The sequence below is a fragment of the Miscanthus floridulus genome, chromosome 12, assembly GCF_019320115.1.
Source record: "Miscanthus floridulus cultivar M001 chromosome 12, ASM1932011v1, whole genome shotgun sequence".
NCBI classification, from domain to species: domain Eukaryota; kingdom Viridiplantae; phylum Streptophyta; class Magnoliopsida; order Poales; family Poaceae; genus Miscanthus; species Miscanthus floridulus.
This window is the reverse complement of record NC_089591.1, coordinates 13,582,251-13,589,860: the sequence shown is the minus strand read 5'-3', so window position 1 is coordinate 13,589,860 and position 7,610 is coordinate 13,582,251. Positions and strand designations below refer to the sequence as shown.

General features: G+C 46.1%; 1 long non-coding RNA gene across 1 annotated transcript; it reads right to left on the bottom strand.

The window, feature by feature from the left end:
• Positions 1-6,291: 6,291 nt before the first annotated feature.
• On the bottom strand, positions 6,292-7,011 carry LOC136498523 (uncharacterized). The gene is made up of 2 exons (XR_010769647.1): positions 6,873-7,011; positions 6,292-6,743 (listed from the first exon to the last, which is right to left on the bottom strand). It is a non-coding gene; the product is annotated as an uncharacterized lncRNA (long non-coding RNA).
• Positions 7,012-7,610: the final 599 nt, after the last annotated feature.

The following is a 7,610-nucleotide window of genomic DNA, read 5'->3' as shown; positions in this document are numbered from 1 at the left end:
TGCCGCTGCACCCGCACAACACTTCCCCATGCCAGCGCCGCGCCGTTCCCGAGCACCACCGAGCCACCGTGGCAAGCTCCACCAACGCGCCTCCGTTCTAGCATCGTCGAGTCTCTATGCTGTGCTTCTCCTTGCCGTGGCCTACGCCGCCGTGTTCCATAGCCGATCCTCTGCCGTCCAACGCCGCTAAGGCCATGCCCTAGCATCCTCATTACCTTGCTCATAACCTAAATCAATTTCAAAGCATTGTTCTCCATTGCATCCAGGTCTATCGACTAACTGCTCACCGCCAACCCTAATCCCATGGTTCCCCTGCATGTCACTTTCCTTTTCTTCAGATTGTCGGTTCGTCAGGTAGCATGCTAGTCAATTCAATTTCGTACCTACATTGCTTGCTTTCATAGGGTTTTGCATCTATTAGATATATCATATTTACATGTATATCCATCTATTCCATCATGCAGCGAGTCAGTGTCATTGAGGTGACAGGTGCTATTGTTAGTTAACTCGGAGCCAAGCTCGCGAGTACGGATTGAGGCCAAGCCTCGAAAGTGTTAGTGGACAGTTGATCTTGTCAGCGGCAGTGGTTCTAGTCAAATCAGATGGCTCACACCAAGAACGTTGGTGGTGGTCCAGGAGATGATGATCAGAGGCCCCCGCCTCGCCATCCTACAAAACCTAAAGGCAAGGCAACAAAGCAGGTTACATAAAAGAAGCGCAAGTACCCTGATGTAGAGACAGCGAGAGCAGCAGCAGTTGCAGAGGCCGCAGAGCGTGCTGAGAGAGGAGGTGCCCACAGTGGAGTTATCATTGCATATCATCTGGCACCAGACACATAGGGTAGACTTAAGGAGATTGAGCGTCTTCATGGTAGTCCATCTAGGACTATCATGATGGCAGGATGACGTCTTCCCATTGTGGATCCTTAGCCTCAGGGGGAGTCACAGTAGGAGTCACAACAGACTCAGCCAGCTTAGGAGACACATGAGGGACAACTGTCATAGCAGACTCAGGAGGGTTAGCAGGCCGAGGAGGCCGAGGAGACCGACCAGGCACCCTAGCCACTGCTACGCCGCTCTGGTCGTACCCGGGTTCTAGTGTCACCGAGGCCGCCGACACAGTGGAGGGGATCACGTCCACCACCTTATCCACAGGGTCCACCTCTAGTGACCCACCATGACTTGAGGGCCGCCATGGCCAAGCAGGTCAGCAGCTTCACTTTGTAGAGTTTGATGTGTGGTTTCCACCTAGGAGGGATGAGAGAGCTTCAAAGGGATTCTATACACCGCTCCAGGAAGACTTCTACAATGCATATCTGAACAGTGGAGCAATTTTCAGATCTTAGTGGGTTTGCAGCATTGAGGCTATAGTCGTAGCAGCTGGAGAGCATATTCGCCCCTACCTTGCATATCTGCCGGGGCTGACAGATCTGATTGGCCGGACAGGATTGTATGTACCATCTTGGGTTCGATAGTTCTATGCTTTGCTCTACATTGACCCACAACATAACTTTATACACATTGCATTCAGAGGTAGAGACTACAGGATGATGAGTCAGAGGGCTAGGGAGATACTAAGGTTATAGGAGCAACCTGTCAGGTTACATGAGGTATGTTATGGACAGCAATAGCCTCCCAGGTGCCCTCATGGTGGTTTGGTGCCCCCTACAGATCTTGTGCGCCATTGCTTCAAGGAGCCCTAGTGACCTTACTCCTACAACTAGTGTTCTAGAGGCTATCATCAGGAGGACACTACTTCCCAGGATGGGATACAGAGAGGGTCTAACTCGCCTACAGCTTTGCCTCCTCAACGCCCTGATGCAGCAGATAGTGTTCGATATTTGCAATCTTCTTCTGTCTGAGAAGGAGGACACGATAGCTGAGGGCTTCAAGGGTCATAGGTAGCTTCCATATGCACATTGGGTCACATTCCTTATGCTTAAGGCTATGCATGTTAGGACACCAGAGATGGTTGCAGAGTACAGAGGTGCCACCATAGAGTTTCTAGCTTATAACATGGCATAGAGGATCAGGCATAGCACACCACAGGCACCCACTCAGCCTCACCGTCATCCAGATGTACCAGAGTCCATAGCTCAGCAGGATGAGATTATCAGAGGCATAGCCGCTACTAAGGAGGAGCAGCTTGAGGCTCAGGAGGAGAGGAGCGAGTCTAATGACAGTTCGGATGACGACTACCTGCCTATTCCTCAGATGCCTCCACGCAGACATGATGCAGAGGCCGGTAGTTCCAGCTCTGCTCCACCTGCACTGTAGACGGACCCTGCTTTGATAGCTATTCTTGAGCGGATGCAGCAGGATCAGGAACGATAGGCTTAGGAGACTGCTGCCAACTTTGCATAGTTTTAGGCTCGTCAGGACGAGTTCTAGCGACAGCAGCAGGTCCTCCAGCAGTAGTAGTAGTAGATGCATCAGCAGCAGTTACTCATGCAGCAGCAGCTTTTGGGATTTATGCAGCATGTAGTAACAGCACTTGGGGCTCAACAGTCACAACCTTCACCCTAGCTTGCTCAGCCTACAACCACTACGATGACTCCAGTAGTACAACCTAGTGGGCTTCAGAGTTAGGGACAACCTCCAGCTCCATTTGCTTCTCCCACAGTATAGGTGTCCTAGTGGTTATCCTCGCTAGTGGTAGCCCCGCATTTCACACCATATCATACGGGCTTCACACCGGATCAGTCACCCTCACTATTTGTACCTGACATGTCAGTCTCCAGGAGTCTTGGAGCATCTTTTAGAGAGTTGATAGGGATGCCTACACCACCACATATGTATGCCCTAGGTCCCTCTATAGCAGCTCCTATCGCCGTGGCTACTCAGAGGCTCCCTTCTTCTGTCGCATCTTCAGATCCTACGACAGATATACCAGCAGCATCATAGGCAGCACCTACCCTAGCTCAGACCTAGACTGCTTTAGAGACACTTCCAGCCACAGAGGGTTAGTTAGTATAGAGCTCAGGGTCAGATGATGATGCTGCCAGTTTTAGCTTGCTCCTCATACCTTAGTGCCTGGCTCGTCCGCTGCAGCCCCGCCGACCGACCCTTAGATTTTGGTGTTTGACGCCAAAGGGGGAGAGGGTTCAAGTATGTAGACTCAGGGGGAGCGAGTTTTAGGGGGAGTCTAGTTAGCTATTAGTCTATTGTATACATTTGGAGTCTTTGTGTGATACACTATTACTATTATACATTCGTGTGTTTACTTTCATGCATACTATTATATCTATGTGATAGTGATATCTACATGATTGTGATATATGACATGTGTGCTCTCTACTTTGAATTATTTATATGTCATATCACTTGTGTTATGCTCATTTGCCTTTGCTTCCGCATTTATACTCCGATGCAAATGAGCTTTATTACTTGTACTCATGCTTATTTAATATCCTTTGAGTACATCGTGTTGGCTTGGGTCATATAAGCTTGCCTAACTCTTTTGTTCTTATCGACAAAAGCTTATATGAACCAAGCATGTCAAAAACCTCACTCTTTCACATACTCGAGGTGGTATTGTCATCAATCACCAAAAAGGGGGAGATTGAAAGCATCTAGGCCCCTAGTTGGATTTTGGTGATTAATGATAATACAAGATTACTATGACTAACGTGTGTTTTGCAGAGGCAATTAAGTTAGGTCATAGTAATGGAGATCAATTGGGCAATCGAGGTGGTCATACCCCTACGATGGAAATCATTTCGGTTTCAAAGGATGGATGACAAGGTTAAGGATGACTAGTTCTAAGTGTCGATTGGAGTTGGAGAGACACTTAGAGTAGTTTAGGACTTTGTTTTTCATTTGGCCATACTATTAAGGGGGTATGGACGGGTAGCTTGATCTAGATGAGTCTAGTGAGTTAGGTGTGGTGCACACTTGTTAAAACTAGCACTAGGTAGCTCCACAATAGCCCTATGATCCTATGGAGCAAACTTCATTCACATATGTTCGAGAGTTGGAAGTGAATGGAGGGTCAAATGCTGACCGAACGCTGGCTCCGGTGCGACCGGACGCTGGCCACAGGGTCCGATCAGTTCATTTGACCAAAGAGATTGCGTTCGGTGCGACCGAACGCTGAGTGGTCGAGTGACCAGACGCTGAGGACCAGTGTCCGGTTGACTCCAGTAAGGTTCCAGAGAAGGAATTCTACGACCAGACGCGACCGGTCAATGCTGACCGGACCATGAGGATCCAGCATCCGGTCGAGTACAGTAAGCATCCAGTGAGAGTTTAATGCGATCGGACGCATTCGGTCAGTGGTGATCGGACCCTGCCAGCGTCTGGTCAACACATAAACACTGGTGTGCAGGTTGAACTGACCGGAGCGTCCGATCAACATGACCGGTGCATCCGGTCACCCCGTAGAGGCTCATAACGGTTCGTTTTTCTAGGCTGCCTTATAAATAGAAGCTCCACTCATGTGTGGAGTCACTTTTGCTCATTCCAACAGCTGAGAAACACGTTTGTGAGTGTCAAGAAGAGCAAGGTCCTAGTGAGGTGATTGAGATTTGAGAATCCAAGAGAGTAGCCTTATTAGTGAATCAAGAGTAGCAAAGTGTGCATCCACCGTTCTCATTAGGCTTCGCGTGGTCAAGTGAGAGTTCGTGCTTGTTACTCTTGGTGATCGCCATCACCTAGACGGCTTGGTGGTGATTGGGAGCTTGGTGATCACCTGGCGGAGCTTGTGGGTGACCCAACTCAAGTTGTGAGCGGTTTTGGGTGATTCGCCATGACGGAGTGTCGAAGAATCAACCCGTAGAGAGCACTTGATCCTTGCGTGGATCAAGGGGGAGCTACACCCTTGCGTGGGTGCTCCAACGAGGACTAGTGGGGAGTGACGACTCTCCGATACCTCGGCAAAACATCGCCGCGTTCCTCTCTCTCTATTTACTTTGAGCATTTACTTTGAGCATTTACTTTGAGCAATTCAATACTTGTCTTTACATTCATAGAATTGCCATGCTAGAGTAAGTTTGGAACATAGGTTGCAAGTCCTTTGTGCGTTAGATTAATAGAAACACTTTTCTAGGCATAAGGGGTTAATTGGGCTAACCGTAGGCTTTAATTATTGCAAAAAAAATTTAGAATTAGCCCAATTTACCCCCCTCTTGGGCATCTTGATCCTTTTAGGGCCAATACCAGATCAGGCGAGGAGGAACCCGATCTGGCGAGGAGGAGCCTGGATCTGGCGAGAAGGAACCCAGTCTAACAAGGAGGAGCTCGGATCTAGCGAGGACGAAGCCGATCCGGTGAGGAGGAGCCCAGATCCGGCGGGGCTTGGTGGCGAAGTAGGAAGGCGGCTCCTTCCGACGGGCGGGCCGTCGACGCTGGAAGGATCCTCCTCCTGGCTGGCGGATCTAGTGAGCTGTAGTGCAGATCTAACGAGCGGAGCGGTGGCATGGGGATTGGCTCGGCAGGCCCTTGGATGGACTCGTTGGGCTTGTCCATGGTTTTTTTGTTTATTTATTTAATTTACCGAGGCGGGCATTTGAACCGCCTCGGGAAAGATCGATTAACTATGACCTATAGTCTGAGGCGGTTGTGATGCCTGGCTCGGTTAACCTATTTTGCCCGTCTCCAAAAAATTTTATGTAGTAGTGATGGCTGGCACTGGTGTTTGGTGAGTTCGTATGGTGTGCTTCAGAAACAGCAAATGTATAGTGGCATGTATCTAATTAACCATATAATATAACTAAATGTATATTAGAAAAATATGGAGTTGCCAAGCAAATTAGAAAAAAACAGTAAATATGGAGCAAAAAGCATATAGACCAGTAATTGATGAGTTAAACACGGGATATACTAAAATTAGCAAATTCATCGACGTTATTCTCCTTTCTGTTCATGCATATTCCTTTGAGGGTATGACATTTCGTTCTATTTCCAGAACGATCTCAGCTGACCACTAAAAACTTTGATAGACACAAATATTTGAATTGGCCACATAAATTTTGATTTAGCTGAGGAGTCATCAAAATTTTTTGAACATCACTGCATATTGAATATTTTCCAAACACACCATAAGAAATGCCACTGGGGCCATCGATCTAATATGTTGATTGACCCTTACCTGTTTTCTTGGGGTGATGACCTATCAAAGATAAATTTCTTTATAATTAGTTTTAAAGAAAATATTATTATTCTGAATGTAAAAAAAGAATCTGATGATGTAGAGGAAAACAGCAGTAAATAATATTAACGATGGCCAAAGGTTCTTTCACCAAGAACTTCATCCATGGATATATCTGAGTGACTTATTATCACACACATGACATGTTTTTATTTATTGTTTAATATTGAGCGTACGCTCAGTACAATTACACGGTATTTCACGACCCCAGAGATTATTTAGATATGTCTAAACCCAGATGATACAAGGGACTTAAGAACCTGCTGATGCAACATACCGTGTCTATATATAGAAATATCCGTCCTGCGTATGCATGGGAATGCAGGCATATATCTCTAACAATGATATCTCAGATGGCAAGGATTGTTGGTCATTTTGCAGCAGATATCTCCATGATTGTCGAAGGTGCGGTCTGTCAGCTTCCTTCCGAGATTTATAGCCTTCATAGAACCGGTTCCTTCATTATTGCTTCCATATGAATTTGCCAGCAAGGTGGTTTCTTGGGCCTTTGTTCCAAGAAAACTTGCATGATCAAAGTATCCAATAGTGCACATCATGTTCATCAAAATGAGCAGTGCCACCGTTGTAGGCTTCATCTGCGTATAAGTTAGATGCATGTGTACGTGTTAGGCTTCAATTTCTGATGACACAATAAAAGGGAATTGTATATTGAATCCTACCGAACAAAATAAAACCGATGAGCTAACAGAAATAAAAGGACTCACCGTTGATAGCTGATTAGTTGAGGGCTTGTGTTGTTGATAACTGAAGATACACTTGGGCATGCTATATATAGCCATATTAATAGAAAAGTAGCTGTCTAGGTGAATATGACGCTCATGACATTATGCGACTGGGGTTGGGGAGCTGAAAGCCATTGCATGACAACAGGTCTTGCATTGGCGCATTATGTCGCGCTACTACAGAACCATCCAGTACTGGTGGTTCCAAACCACAACTATTGCAAGAATTGGTGTCGGCAGTGGGCAAACGGTGCTGATGACTCCTACTGCTGCTAGGTCATAAAGCAAGTGTCAAAGGCTACCAGTGATGGTTTAAAGGCTGGTTTGAAAAACTACCACACTATGCCACCGATTATAGAGATATATAGGGTCTTTGTAGCATTGGGCATTTTAACCGTCACTAGAAAAGCATTTCTAGCGCAATTTTGTTAAGAAATCCACACCTAAAATACATTTTTCAGGGGCGTTGCTTTACGGCAACAGCCCTTGAAAGTCCTTAGTTTTTAAAAGTACAAAAGGAGTATTAGTAAAACATACAATAAACTCAAGACTTTCATCTTAACTTGAGGATTAATAAATATGTAGCAATCAGTAAGACTAATATTTGAAAACCAAAATTTAGATTCATGATGTTATAAGATATTGATTGGAAAAAGAGACACCGTAGTTTAAGCTTTTTTTTAGATAAGGACCATAGTTTAAGATAAGGTATCAACTAAA